This window comes from Dipodomys merriami, unplaced genomic scaffold, assembly GCF_024711535.1.
Source record: "Dipodomys merriami isolate MVZ:Mamm:240054 unplaced genomic scaffold, mDipMer1.0.p SCAF_572, whole genome shotgun sequence".
Taxonomy (NCBI): Eukaryota; Metazoa; Chordata; class Mammalia; order Rodentia; family Heteromyidae; genus Dipodomys; species Dipodomys merriami.
Window position 1 is genome coordinate 245,657 of NW_027206149.1, and position 15,402 is coordinate 261,058.

Sequence of the window (15,402 nt, forward strand, 5' to 3'; positions counted from 1 at the left end):
TAATTGGGACAGCATTTCAAATATTGAAATAAAACTTTTTCAATTATTAATAAAAAGTAACTCGAAATTTATTGAAAATTTAGAAGACTACAGCACTCACTACATAGTGGATTCTGCATAATTAAAACTGACTCCTGTTTCTATCATCAGAAATTGAAAATCGTCCCTAAACTTCCAATACTAGGTAAATTGTCCTCGATATTCACTTAAAATGTGTGAATATAATGCAGAATGTAACTTTAAATTTAGATTGTTTAAGTGATAAGTGATGGACATTCATGATGGATAGCATAATATTGAGAACATGGAAATTATTTTCCTTCCATCCTCAGTGTGTAGAAAGTGAAAAAGCTCTATTTGATGGCCCTGAAGGTCCAATTCTAAATTTAGGACAGAAGGTGAGTAGTAAAGGAGACCTATCTCAGCCATTCACAGATTGAAAATGTGGAGAAATAGCCTCATTTATGTAGGTCAAACATGGAAGTGAGGATGTGGCAAGCCCAAAGTCAAATGCCAAAGGAAGAGATATTTTACAAAATACCATGAAGTTGAAATAAGTCTTAAATAAGGAGCTGGGCTTAAAGGGAGTAGGACAGAAGAATGGAGGGGGAAATGTTGGACTAATACAGTCAGATCACTCAACATACATATGTGAGAATATAAGTAGGAAACTTGAAGAGATACGTGGGGATGGGAAAAGGGAAGGAAAAAAAAGTGGAAAGATTTACAATGATCCAGATGTATTGTACAATGAAATGTACATACACTCTATTCCACACTGACATGATGGAGTGAAACCCCTTTGCACAACTAGCTAAAGACTTTTAGAAAATTGTTTTAATATTAAGAGACCAGAAGCATAAACATTTAGAGATAAATAACAGGATAGCATTGACATATTGTTGACACTTATGCTCTTTTCAATATACAAAATTTAATAAGTGGTTCTTATTCTTGCTCCTGTTGATGTGATGAATAATATTATTTGATTTGCGTATATTGAACCAGCTTTGCATCCCTGAAATGAATCCTGTTTGATCATGGTGTATGATTTTTTGGATGAATTGTTGAAGTCGATTGGCCAAAATTTTGTTGAGAAGTTTTGCATCAATGTTCATCAAAGTAATGGGTCTATAGTTCTCTTTCTTTGATGAGTCCCTGCCTGGTTTTGGGATGAGGGTTATGATGGCTTCATAGAATGTGTTCGGTAGTGAGCTTTCTCTTTCAATTTCATTGAAGAGTTGGAGGAGTATTGGTGTGAGCTCTGCTTTGAAGGCCTTGTAAAATTCCGCTGTAAAACCATCTGGTCCTGGACTTTTCTTAGCTGGGAGGTCTCTTATTGCTGTTTCTATTTCAATGCTTGATATGGGCCTGTTAAGCTGGTTTAACTCATCTTGGTTTAGTTTTGGCATGTCAATATTTGCTAGGAAAAGGTCCATTTCTGTCAAGTTCTCAAACTTATTAGCATAAAGTTTTGAGAAGTATCCCGTAAATGGTGCTGGCAAAATTGGTTAACTACATGTAGAAAACTAAAGCTAGATCCTTATATATCACCCTGTACCAGAATCAACTGCAAATGGATCAAAGACCTTGAACTCAAAGCAGACACTCTGAAAACATTACAGGATGGATTAGGAGAAACCCTAGGTCTCCTTGGCTCAGGTCGAAATTTTCTGAATAGAGACCCGGAAGCACAACAAATCAAAGAAAGGTTGGACAAATGGGATTGCATAAGATTGCAGAGCTTCTGCAGGGCAAATGACATAGCTGGCAAGATCAATAGAAAGCCCACCGATTGGGAGAAGATCTTTACTAGCCATACAACGGACAAGGGTCTCATATCTAAAATATACTTGGAACTCAAAAAATTAAACCACCCAACAACAAATCCTCAAAGAATCAACTGCCCAATAAATAAGTGGGCGAAAGACTTAAAGAGAAGCTTCTCTGAAGAAGAAACAAGGATGGCCAATAGACACATGAAGAAATGTTCAACATCCCTAGCCATAAAAGAAATGCAAATCAAAACAACATTGAGATATCACCTCACTCCAGTTAGAACAGCAAAAATCAAGAACTCTAACAACAACAGATGCTGGAGGGGATGTGGACAGAAAGGAACCTTACTTCATTGTTGGTGGGAATGTAAACTTGTTCAACCACTTTGGAAAGCAGTATGGAGGTTCCTCAGAAGACTTCACATAGATCTCCCCTATGATCCAGCAATCCCACTTTTGGGCATTTACCCAAATGTTTACAAACAAGACCACACTAAAGCTACCAGCACAACTATGTTTATTGCAGCATTATTTACCATAGCTAAGATATGGAACCAACCCAGATGCCCCTCAGTAGATGAATGGATCAAGAAAATGTGGTATATATACACAATGGAATTCTATGCCTCCATCAGAAAGAATGACATTTCCCCATTTGTTAGGAAATGGAAAGGTTTGGAAAAAATTATATTAAGTGAAGTAAGCCAGGCCCAAAGAAACATAGGTCCCATGGTTTCCCTTATTTGCAATATCTAGTATAGGTATGAGTCAAGCGGAAAAGGTCAGATAATGTGATGTTAGGAAAACGAACCCTTAAATATGTATTTTAATGTTTTCGTTTCTTTCATGCATGTGTTTCTAACGCATTTATAAGATTATTTCTTTGTTGCTTTGTATGTCCCTCCCCCACAGTGTAAGCCCCGCTTTCACTATATTTGATGTCAGTATAACATGTGGAGGCAATGGGGACAAACAAGTCGTTTAAGGATTCAGGTGGACCTGTTGCAACAATGAGAAGTACAAAATGTCATGTCAAAACCAGCTTTACAATGTCGGTGTGGGGGGGGGGAGGGGGGTATAATTGGGTGGGGGGAGGGGGGTAAAATTGGGTGGGGGGAGGGGGGAGGCGGGGAAGGGAAGTGAAGGGTAAACAAAGGAGGAGGCTGCAATGCTTGGTAAGAAATGTATGCATTATCCTGCCCATGTAATTGTAGCCCCCCTGTACAGTATGTTCTCAAATAAAATAAAATACAATTAAAAAAAAAAAAGAAAAAAAATTTAATAAGTGTCAAGTCTGCTGCAAATGTAAATTTTACTGTGCCAATTCTTTTTGCAAATTGCTTAAACTATAGAGAACCAAAATCCAATATCACATCACTTCAAATAAAAAAATCTTATAGACCTTTAGTTGTTTCTAAATATCTTAAGGTAATGCATTGGAACTAATTTCATTTCAAATTCAAATTTTAATTTTAAAACACTAAAGTCTTTTAAAATCCTCTCCCTCGGGCACAGGTATGGATAGATAACTGATATGGGCAGAATGAGAATTATTCAGATGGTTGTAAATGGATGCTTACCTAGTTTTCTCTCTGCTGGATCATAGAATACTGTCTATCCTAATTGGAAAAATTTAGCCTTCGAGATTCTCTGAATATATACACTCCATCAATATTTTCTTTTTTTTTAATTTTTATTTTTTGTGAACATACTGTACAGAGGGGTTACAATTACAAGGGCAAGATAATGAGTACATTTCTTATCAAGAATTTCAGCCTCTTCACATCCCTTCCCAGCCTCACCTTGCCCCCCACTCAATCCCGCCCCCCCAAAGTTGTAAAATTCATTTTTGACATGACGACTTGTACTTCTCATAGTTGCATCGGATCCACCTGTATCCTGAAACGACTTGCTTTTCCCCATCTCCTCCACAAATTATACAGACATCAAATATAGTGAAATCAGGGGTTGTACTGTGGGGGAGCGACATACAAAGCTTCAAAGAAATAATCTTCTATATATGTTAGAAAAAGTCACAGGAAAGAAAACAATCATTTGAATACATATTTTAGGGTTCAGTTCCCTAATATCACCTGATCTGATCTGTTCTGCTTGACTCAGACATATACTATATACTGCACATAAGGGAAACCATGGGACCTATGTTTCTTTGGAACTGGCTTATTCCATTTAATGTAATTTTTTCCAAGCCTTTCCATTTCCTAACAAATGGGGCAATGTCATTCTTTCTGATGGAGGCATAGAATTCCATTGTGTATATATATCACATTCTCTTGATCCATTCATCTACTGAGGGGCATCTGGGTTGGTTCCATATCTTAGCTATGGTAAGTAATGCTGCAATAAACATAGTTGTGCTAGTAGCATTAGTGTGGTCTTGTTTGTAAACATTTGGGTAAATGCCCAAACGTGGGATTGCTGGGTCATAGGGGAGCTCTATGTGAAGTCTTTTGAGGAACCTCCATACTGCTTTCCAAAGCGGTTGAACAAGTTTACACTCCCACCAAAAATGAAGTAAGGTTCCCTTCTGTCCACATCCACTCCAGCATCTGTTGCTGTTAGAGTCCTTATTTATAGACATTCTAGCTGGGGTGAGGTGGTATCACAATGTTGTTTTGATTTGCATTTCTTTTGTGGCTAGGGAGGTTGAGCATTTCTTCATGTGTCTGTTGGCCATCCTTCTTCTTCAGAGAAGTTTCTCTTCAAGTCTTTAGCCCACTTATTTATTGGGCAGTTGTTTCTTTGACGATTTGTTGTTGGGGGATTTAATTTTTTGTGCTCTAAGTATATTTTAGATATGAGACCATTGTCCGCTGTATGGCTAGTGAAGATCTTTTCCCAATCTGTGGGCTTTCTTTTCATCTTTCTAGCTATGTCCCTTGCCATACAGAAGCTCTGCAACTTCATGCAATCCCATTTGTCCTACCTTTCTTTGATTTGTTGTGTTTCTGGGTCTCTATTAAGAAAATTTCGGCCTGAGCCAAGGAGGCCTAGGGTTTCTCCTATTGCATCCTGTAATGTTTTCAGAGTGTCTGCTTTGACTCCGAGGTCTTTGATCCATTTGGAGTTGATTGTGGTGCAGGGTGATATATAAGGATCTAGTTTTTGTGTTCTGCAAGTAGTTAACCAATTTTGCCAGCACCATTTACTGAAGAGCCTGTCTTTCTTCCATTCTATTATATTTTGGCTCCCTTATCGAAGATGAGCTGGCTATAGGTCTTTAGGTTCATTTATCGGTTTTCAATTCTATTCCATTGGTCCTGAGGTCTGTTCTTATGCCAGTACCAAGCTTTTTTGGTTACTATGGCTTTATAATAGGGTTTGAAATTTGGTATTGATATTCCAGCAGCACTGTTATTTCCATTGAGGAGCGTTTTCGTTATTCTGGGTCTTTTATTGTTCCATATGAATTTTTGGGTTGCCTTTTCTATTTCCTTGAAGAATGAAGTTGGAATTTTGATAGGTATTGCATTGAATTTGTAGATATCCTTTGGAACTATTGCAATTTTCACAATGTTAATCTTTCCAATTCAGGAGCATGGGAGGTTTTGCCATTTTCTAAGTTCTGTTTGGATTTCCTATTTCAAGATTTTAAAGTTTTCATCATAGAGGTCCTTCACTTCTTTGGTTTAGTTAATTAATAGTTATTTTATTTTTTGAGGGGCTATTAAAAATGGAGTGACTTTCCTAATTTCAGCCACACTTTTCTCATTGTTGGCATACAGAAAAGCCATTGATTTTGGGGGGTTAATTTTATACCCTGTTACTTTGCCAAAGTTTTGAATCAGCTTGAGTAATTTGTGAGTGGAGTCCGTGGGATTCTTTAAATACAATATCATGTCATCTGCAAAGAGGGAGAGTTTTATTTCTTCTGTCCCTATTTGGATCTGTTTATGTTTTTGATCTTGTTTTATTGCTGTAGCTAGGCATTCTAATACTAGATTAAAGAGAAGTAGACAGAGTGGACATGCTTGTCTTGTTCCTGAGTTAAGAGGAAATGGCTTTAGTTTTTGACCATCATGTATAATGCTGGCTGTAGGTTTGTCATATACAGCCTTTATTGTATTGAGAAATGTTCCATGGATTCCTAATTTTTCCAAAACCTTCATCATAAAGGGGTGTTGGATCTTGTCGAATGCTTTTTCTGCATCTATTGAGATATCCATGTGGTTCTTCTCCTTGCTACTGTTGATGTGATGGATAATATTAATTGATTTGTGTATATTGAACCAGCTTTGCATCCCTGACATGAATCCTGTTTGATAATGGTGTATGATTTTTTGGATGAATTTTTGAAGTCGATTGGTCAAAATTTTTTTGAGAAGTTTTGCATCAATGTTCATCAAAGAAATGGGTCTATAGTTCTCTTTTTTTGATGAGTCCCTGCCTGGTATTGGGTTGAGCGTTATGATGGCTTCATAGAATGTGTTTGGTATTGAACTTTCTCTTTCAATTTCATTGAAGAGTTGGAGGTGTATTGGTGTGAGCTCTGCTTCGAAGGCCTTGTAGAATTCTGTAAAACCATCTGGTCCTGGACTTTTCTTAGCTGGGAGGTCTCTTATTGCTCTTTCTATTTCAATGCTTGATTTGGGCCTGTTAAGATGGTTTAACTCATCTTGGTGTAGTTTTGGCATGTCAATATTTGCTAGGAAAAGGTCCATTTCTGTCAAGTTCTCAAACTTATTAGCATAAAGTTTTGAGAAATATTCCCTTATAATGTTCTGAATCATGGTTTTTTCTGCAGTTATGTTTCCATTCTCATCTCTGAGTTTATTAATTTGGGTGTGTTCTCTCTTTTTCTGATAAGATTTGCTAAGGGTCTTTCAATTTTGTTAATTATTTCGAAGAACCAACTCTTTGTTTTGTTGATTGTTTCCATAGTTATTTTGGATTCTAATTCATTTAATTCTGATTTAGTTTTAATTATTTCTTTCTGTCTACAGGATTGGGGTTTATCTTGCTGCTCTTTTTCAAGGAGGTTCAGATGTCTCATTAAATTGTTGGTTGCAGATCTCTCCAATTTGTTGATGTAGGAGATCAGAGGTATAAACTTGCCTCTGAGTACTGCCTTTGCTGTGTCCCAGAGGAGCTGGTAATTTGTGTGTTCATTTTTGTTGAATAGCATGAACATTTGAATTTCCTTTCTAATCTCTTCCATGACCCACTCGTGATTCAGCAGTGTGTTGTTCAGCCTCCATGTGTTACTGGACAATGTTTTTGTATGTTTGGGAAGTTCTCTGCTAGGATTCTGTTAAACAAATTTCCTAGACCATTTACTTCTGTTTCTAGGTGCTCCTCTACACCCATTATCCTTAGATTAGGCCTTCTGATGGTGTCTTCCAAATGTTGGATAGATCTATCATATTTCTTTGACTCGTCTTGGATGGTTGTATGTTCTTTCTCTATAATATCTAGGTTATCTTTCATCCCCGAGATTCAATCTTCTGCATGGTCTAACCTGCTGTCAAGACTTTCTACTTCGTTTTTTATTTCTTTTCTTTCTAATTGGTCAGCTTTGATGGCTTCAAATTCTTTGTTGAAGCTTTGTTTTATATCTTTTATGGACTTCTTTACTTCTTTAATTTGGTGTTCAGTGTTTATTCTCAAATCACTTAGTTGATTGGTTATGGTTTCCTTGGACTCCCATTCCTTCCGTTGGTTTCCATTCAGGATTCCCTTTGTGGTTTCTCTGACTTCCTTCAGCTCTTTGTTAATGGATTCCATGAATGCCTTTAGTGATCTTTGTGTATTCTCATCTTGCTCTCTCAATTCCTGTATTACTCTTTGCTTAGCTTCCTCCCGTTCATGCCATTCTTGTAGTTCTCTTTGAGTGTTCTCATGCTCTTCAGTCCATTCCTGCCTTTCTCTTTGAGTATTCTCAAGCTGCTCATGCAAATCCTGTATCAGTTTTTGAGTAGCTTCCTCACGCTCATGATATTCCTGTATAAAGCTTTGGATTGTCTCCTCTCTCTCCCTATCACGCTCATACAAAATTCATTGTATATTTTCAATCTTTTCATTTATCATGTTTGCCAGAAGTGTTTGTAGAGCTATTTGGGAACTCTCCTCTGGATTATTCATTATCTGTTCTGTCCCCTGATTATCATGAATGGGAGTGGAGTTACCCTGACTTACCATTTTTCTTGTGGTTTTCCAGCTTACTCTGCCCATTTGGGATGAAAGTAACACCAGTTTTGTGCTAGAACACTAACTTAAGGCAAGCATCATCCAAAGTCTGAAATTGCACAATCAATAGTCTGCAGATAAAATCTAATTCAACAGATACCTCTATTCAACATAAAACAGCTATATATTAATGGTCTACGAACCGCAAAGAATAATTTGGTAAACCAGAAATTATTAGGTTAGGGGGAGATGTGGGTAAAAAATAGGAATAGAGTGATGTGTGAAGGTACAGGGAGAGTTAACTAAGTCCTAGTCTCAAAGCAGGAAATAGGTTAGATAGGATGAAAGTAGAGAGAGAGAAAACAAGAAGAACGGAAAGGGGAAAAAGGACCCCAGAAAAAATAGAAAAATAAAAGTTAATAATATGCAGATTCAAGAACAATCTATTCAAAGAACGTGAATATATTGAGAGAAGGGGAGGGATATATAGGTGATGTGAAAAAGTTAAAAATAAAAATACTTAAAATATTATATAGGTAAAAAGAGGTAGTACTGCTATTAAGGAATTTAAGTCTCAGAAGTTTTGTATTGAGTAATCAATTTGTGGATTAAGTGTGTACACAATGGGGGATAGGGTCTAATAGTCAAATATGGGTTTATCTGAGGATGTGCAGAACAACAATTAAGTCCCATAAAGAAGAACAAAAAAGATGAAAAGGTGAGAAGGATAAGGAAGAAAGAAAAAAAAAGATCAGAAGTTCAGTCTAGCTAAGCAAAAACAAAAAGAATATTTTTTTAAAAGAAGGAAAAAAAAAACAAAGAAAAATGCACACATACATGTATCCCTAAAATAAAGATTATAAGGGGAAAAAAGTTACGAGAAAACAATTTTTTTCAAAAAAGGTCAAATTTTAAAATTAAAAAAAATTTAGAAAAGAAAAAATTTTTTTGTAAAAGTTATATAAAAAAAAAGAAGAGGAAAAAAAAAAAGTTCTTTGATTTTTTGGAGGAGGGTTCGGAAAAATCCTGTATCTCCCTTGTGCCTGTAATCAGCCTCTGATTGTAGTCTCTGGTCTGCTTGTGGTCCTGGGGCTTGGTTGGTTTCTTAAGTCAGTTTGTTTGGACAGGCAGAAAAATGCTCTGCTTTACCCAGGATTTTTCGATCCTCCTCCCAAGTTAGTTCAAGGGGAGGTGGGTGGGCTTTGAGTATCACAAAAGAGGGAGATGGCTTTTTCCTCAAGTTTGGAGATGCTGTCATGAGGCTATGTTCTGGGTAGGGTTGAGACCTTTCAGCAAACAGTAGGTTTTTCCGGGGCCTAGTTTGTGAGAAACTCACAGATCCCGGCCTAGAGCCACTCTCAGGGTTTCTGTTTAGTGAATTTCAGTTGATTGTTGAGGCTGCTAAATGGAGGGGCAGCCTCTGGCTCTGATTACCCGATGAAGAAAGCCACTCCTAGGTCTGGCGCCCGAACTGGGTGCCTTTTCCCTGAGTAGAGCTGAGTCTGGCAGGTCACGCAGCCATTAAGTTATTGTGACCTATTAAATGACCCTAGTTTTCTTCTAAGGCCTGAGTTGGAGCTAGCAGCTCTGCTGAGCTTTGTCGGTATCCAAGATGGAGATCTCCGGTACTGGGGGGGAGGGGTGGCCTTCCCTCCTCTGCTCCCTGAGAAGGAGTGAGGAAGTCAGGCTTCTACTCACGCTGAGTCTTGGTTCCTGGGTCGTCTCTGGTCTGTGAACTGCAGGATGAAAATGTGTACTCCTTGTCGGTTCTTGCTGGTGTTGAGTAGAATCCGCTCGCCCTCCACGTCTGGCTCTTTCGTCCCTGTTATGCCTCCAGCTTCGCCTCCGCCATCTTCCTTGATCCCCATCCACGACTTGTTTTTCCCCATCTCCTCCACAAATTATACCGACATTAAATATAGTGAAAGAAGGGGTTATACTGTGGGGGAGGGACATACAAAGCTACAAAGAAATAATCTTATAAATGAAAGAAAAACAATTAAATACTTATCTAGGGATTCTTTTTCCTAACATCACATTATCTGACTTTTCCTGCTTGACTTATACATATACTAGATATTGCAAATAAGGGGAACCATGGGACCTTTGTGTATTTGGGCTTGGCTTACTTCACTTAATATAATTTTTTCCAAGCGTTTCCATTTCCTAACAAATGGGGAAATGTCATTCTTTCTGATGGAGGTATAGAATTCCATTGTGTATATAGACATGACAGAAAGGTGCGGGAAAACCTTTTACTCTTCAGTGAGGTTGTGGCTTGTGTTTCACAAAGTGTTATGAAAGCTCTCCATGAGAAATCTAGCAGCTCTATTTCTAAAAAGTACTTGCATGCTTACACTTTCTGATAATGTCTCAATTCAAGTACTTCTCCTTGGAGTTCAGTACTATTCAGTGATGCTGTGTCTGCTTTTTGTTATATTTTGCAGACCAGTCTTGCTGATGAAATTTGTGCTTCCAATTCCATCCACAAAATGCAGACAAAAATTATCTGAAAAAATTTGTATCTGTTGACAGTGCATATACTTTTATTTTTTATTACAAACATAGAATGTAGTACAAATTTTCATAGCAATTACACTGCACTAGGTTGTGGGCAGATTCTAATGTAAACAATATACTGTGTTCATGTAGAGTAGTTGAGTTGATGTTTTAATATGCCTGTGGTCCTAAAACCAATACCTTACTGATATTGAGTGACAAATACAACTTCCTATAAGTACAAAAGTTTTCCTTGCATCTTTATAATATATATACATATATAGATAGATAGATATTTATATTGTAAAGATACTGTACAGAGTGGTTACAATTACATAAGTAAGGTAATGAGTACCAATTTTTTTTACTATTGGTCATGGGCTTGAACTCTAGGCCTGAGCACGGTCCCTCAACTCTTCAGCTCAAGGCTCTTGCTCTACCACTTGAGCTACAGTGCCAATTCCGATTCTCTGGTGGTTTATAGGAGATAAGAGTTTACGGACTTTCCTTCCCTGGCTGGCTTTGAACCACAATCCTCACACCTCAGCCTCCTGAGTAGTTAGGATTACAGGCATGAGCCACCGGCACCTGGCATGAGTCCATTTCTTATTGAGCATTTTTACCTCATCCTTTTTTTCCCCTACCATCCCTTCTCTTCACACCTCCTCAACTCATCCCTCCACCCACTCTCTGATAAAGTGTCTTATTACTACATTATTATTCTCATTATTACAATGGGTCAACCTGAATCCTATCTTTTTATATTAAATGAAGAAATGCTGGCTTGATTTATGCTGATTATACTTGTGTAGACACAAGTAAAATCAGTCACCAAGTCCAAGACCATATAAATGAAATGGACACCTTTTTTGTCAGTTGGTTTAGTTGTGTTCTACACATTTATTGACAGGTTACAAATTATTCTCAAACTTTAATATATTAAAAATAATCTCTTCGTTTCTTATTTTCTTGGCCAGAAAATCAGCAAGACCTCAGTCAGCATTTCTCTCATAGGAATTTTCACATGAGTTGGTTACCTGTTGACCTGAGGTCCAGTTTTATCTGGACTCACTAATCTGCTTAGGATTTGATGCTGGCTGTTGGAAAAGAGCTCAAAGAAGGATGCCAGTTAAAGGCTTATAATTTTATTCTTTACCATGATATTCTCCTGCTACTTTGGTTGTTGAGAGTGTGTATAAGAGCAAGCATTCCTTGGGGATCAGGGAGACACCATATGATCTTTACATACTGATATTTCCGAGTAACTTGCTATCACGTATACTGCATTTTGCAAGTCCAATCTGTCAAAACCTACCAGTTTTAAGAGATAAGAGGAGTGGTAAAAGAACTCTTAGAGACAAATACATCTTGAACATATTTTGTTCCAAGCATTCCATCTAAGGCATTTTCAGCAACTAATGAAACTTGCGTTGGCTGTAATTATGTTTCTTTCTCCATGTGTGCATGTATACATGTGCATATGTATATGTGAATTTGTGTGTATAGTAACATATATGTGTACAATATAAGGGCATATACACATATATGCATATATAAATAAATATACATATACAAATATATATGCATATATATCTTTGTTCAGTGACTTAATCTATAGTTCCCAGAACATTGGCATTCTCACAAAGTGTTCATGATAAACTGCTCTGAGGACCTGTGCTCTATTGTACTCACTTCCACCATTACCTTCTTTTTCATCCCTGTGAACAACTTCGGTCTATTTTCCATAGGAGAGCTTTATTTTCATTACATGTAGTTACAAACAGATAATCAAAGACAAAGGTTGTTTGTGAAAGAAAAAGAACTTTTAGTTCACAGGTTAAAATACCTTTTTGGGGGGGAGGGGTCCAGTCTTGGTGCCTGAAGTCTGGGCCTGGGAACTGTCCCTCAGCTCTTCATCTCAAGGCTAGTGCTCTACCACTTGAGCCACAGCACCACATCTGGATTTTTTCTTTTTGCTTATGTGCTGCTGAGGAATCGAACCCAGGGCCTCATGCATGCAAGGCAAGCGCTCTACCACTGAGCCACTTTCCCAGCCCAAGTTAAAATATCATATCCATCCAAATGATTCTTATGAGATGAAATTTGTAATAGTAGTAAACTTGAAAAGGAATTCCTAGACCTGTTGTTTTGCCATTTAGAATGTCAAAGAATAATATCACGTCACTCATAATTCTTAAAGAATGCAAGGGAAAATGTTAGTCCCCATCATGTTCCCACAAAGAGTGGATCCTCAAAGATAATAGTAGACCAGCAGGAATTCTATGTAGCAGACATAGAGCATGAAAGAGAAAGAGAGGAAATGAGAGAGTGTGAAAGAGGGAGAAATATCATGATACTGAAAGTGTATAACAGATAAAAAAGAGCTGTATAAGAATATTCATACTGTTATCTTTAGACTCTACATGTACATTTGAAGGTATTTGATGTATGATAATCCCTGAACGCAAAATATAAAATGATTTTAATAAAAATTAAAAATGACTCAGAAGTAATTAAAAATGCTAACACAATTTCACATTAGCAAACTCTCAGAGATATTTCATGACTTTGAAAAGAATAAAGTGGCTGGGGTTAGTATAAATTTAGAAGTATAACAATACACAAAAATATAAAAAGATATTCATATATTTCATTATATAACCCAAAGCAGAAAGAAAATATTGTTTAGATGAATCTTTAAAACCCAGTCTATCAGGAGCTGGGACGGTGGCTGTTGTAGAGTGCCTGCCTTGCATGCATGAGGCCCTAGGTTTGATTCCTCAGCATCACATAAGTAGAAAAAGACGGAAGTGTTTCTGTGGCTCAAGTGGTGGCACTAGCCTTGAGCTGAGGTACAGCAACCAGGCCCCATAGTTCAACCCCATGGCCAACAAAATCAAAGTAAAAAACAAAACAAAACCCAGTCTCTCACTTTTGTGACCTCAACTCTGTAATATCACTGCTTCAGCCCAGGGCTAAGATTTTAAGTGTGGACATTTATCATCCCTCCTGATTCTGACTGTACTTGATAATTTTTAATCAATATTTTGTTCTTAATTTTGCTTTTGGTAAATTCACATGCAACTATAAAAAATGGTTTGGCCATCCCAGTAACCTTCTCAAAGTACCTCCTGATGATGAATAACAAAAGGTTTTACTATATTACAAGGGAAACAATACTACAAATAAAGAAACACAATAACTAAATATTAATGATTAATAAAATAAAATACCAAAGAATTACCAGTGTTTTCAGTATTTGAAGTGTACTTACATATTTGATTTTACTATTCTCACATTCCTGTACATATAACACTGAATAAGATTATGATGTTCAACAGAAGTTTTATAGGCTATGTGTAGTTTTTAAAGTTACCCACTAAGATTGCTTTTTATGACTCATCTCATCATTTGTATATGTATATGTATATGGTTTATATCATCATTTGTTCCTCACTAATATATAAAGTAAGGAAGCCCTAAAGTTTTAAGAGAAATTGTGCAGTTAACAAAGTCTTAACTCTTCACACTGCTTCTTTACACTAAGACTTTGTAACATCTCATTAGTAATGTTTTTATAAACTCTGAAATGTACTTTTTAGTAGCATATGTCTGCTACCATAAATCTTAAATATTTATAGAAAAGTTGTATGACCTGAAAAACAGTCCTAATTTTGGCCTATATAAGCAAATTCCCAAAATTAAATATATTTAAAACATTAAAACTTTTAAAAAACCTTAACACTTGCCGCAGTGTTCATTATGACAGGTGCCTTATACAGAATAATTGAATTCGTCCTCCTACACATCTCTTTTTTATTTTTATTTTTTGTGAACATACTGTACAGAGGGGTTACATTTACATGGGCAAGATAATGAGTAAGTACATTTCTTATGAAGCATTGCAGCCTCCTCCTTTGTTTACCCTTCACATCCCTTCCCAGCCTTCCTCCGCCCCCCCAACCAATTCCACCCCCCTCCCCCGATCCTACACATCTCTTGAACAACAATATCTGGGATTATTTTGTTTTTGACATGTCAATCTTGGCTATTCTTAAATGTGTGCTTATGTAAGAAGTACATGGTTTTAAAATTTCACGAGAATTCTTCAAATCTTACTTTTCTTTGAATTGTCTAGTTCAAGAAAATCAATTACACTTTATATATAAAAAATGCTCTGTGCTCAATTCAGCAGCACATACACTAACATTGGAGCAGTACAGAGTAGATTAACATGGCTCCTGTGCGAGGTTGATATGCAAATTCTTGAATCATTCCATATTTTTACAATAAAGATGCTGGAAAGGATGTGGCCACAAGGGAACCTTACTAGATTCTTGGTGGGAGTGTTAACTTGTTCAACCACTTTGGAAAGCAGTATGGAGGCTCATCAAAAGACTCCATATAAAGCTCCCCTATGACCCAGCAATCACACTTTTGGGGATTTACCCAAATGATCACAAAGAAGACCATACTAAAACTCCCAGAACAACTATGTTTACTGCAGCATTATTTACAATAGCTAAGATATGGAGCCCACCCCGATGGCCCACAGAAGATGAATGGATCATGAAAATGTGGTATATATAAACAATTAAATTCTATGCCTCCATGAGAAAGAATGACATCGCCCAATTTGTTAAGAATTGGAAAGACTTGGAAAAAAATTTATTAAGTGAAGTAAGCCAAGTCCAAAGAAACGTAGGTCCAATGGTTTCCCTTATTTTCAACAGCTAATATATGTCTGGGATAAGCGGAATAGATCAGAAGCTATGTGCATATCAGATAAGATGATATTACAGGAAATGAACCAGACAAGTGTTTTTTTTGTTTCTTGCTATTGTTTCTAAGATACTTATAATGTGTGATGTGATTTTTTTTGTTCCTTTATATGTTCCTTCCCTATGCTCTAACCCCTGTTTTCACTGTACTTGAAGTTGGTGCGCCTACATCCTGTGTATATGTTTCTCTAATTTGG

General features: G+C 36.9%; 1 non-coding gene across 1 annotated transcript; it reads left to right on the forward strand.

The window, feature by feature from the left end:
• Positions 1–14,603: 14,603 nt before the first annotated feature.
• LOC138812965 (U6 spliceosomal RNA) lies at positions 14,604–14,710 on the forward strand. Its single transcript, XR_011367668.1, has one exon. It is a non-coding gene; the product is annotated as a U6 spliceosomal RNA (small nuclear RNA).
• Positions 14,711–15,402: the final 692 nt, after the last annotated feature.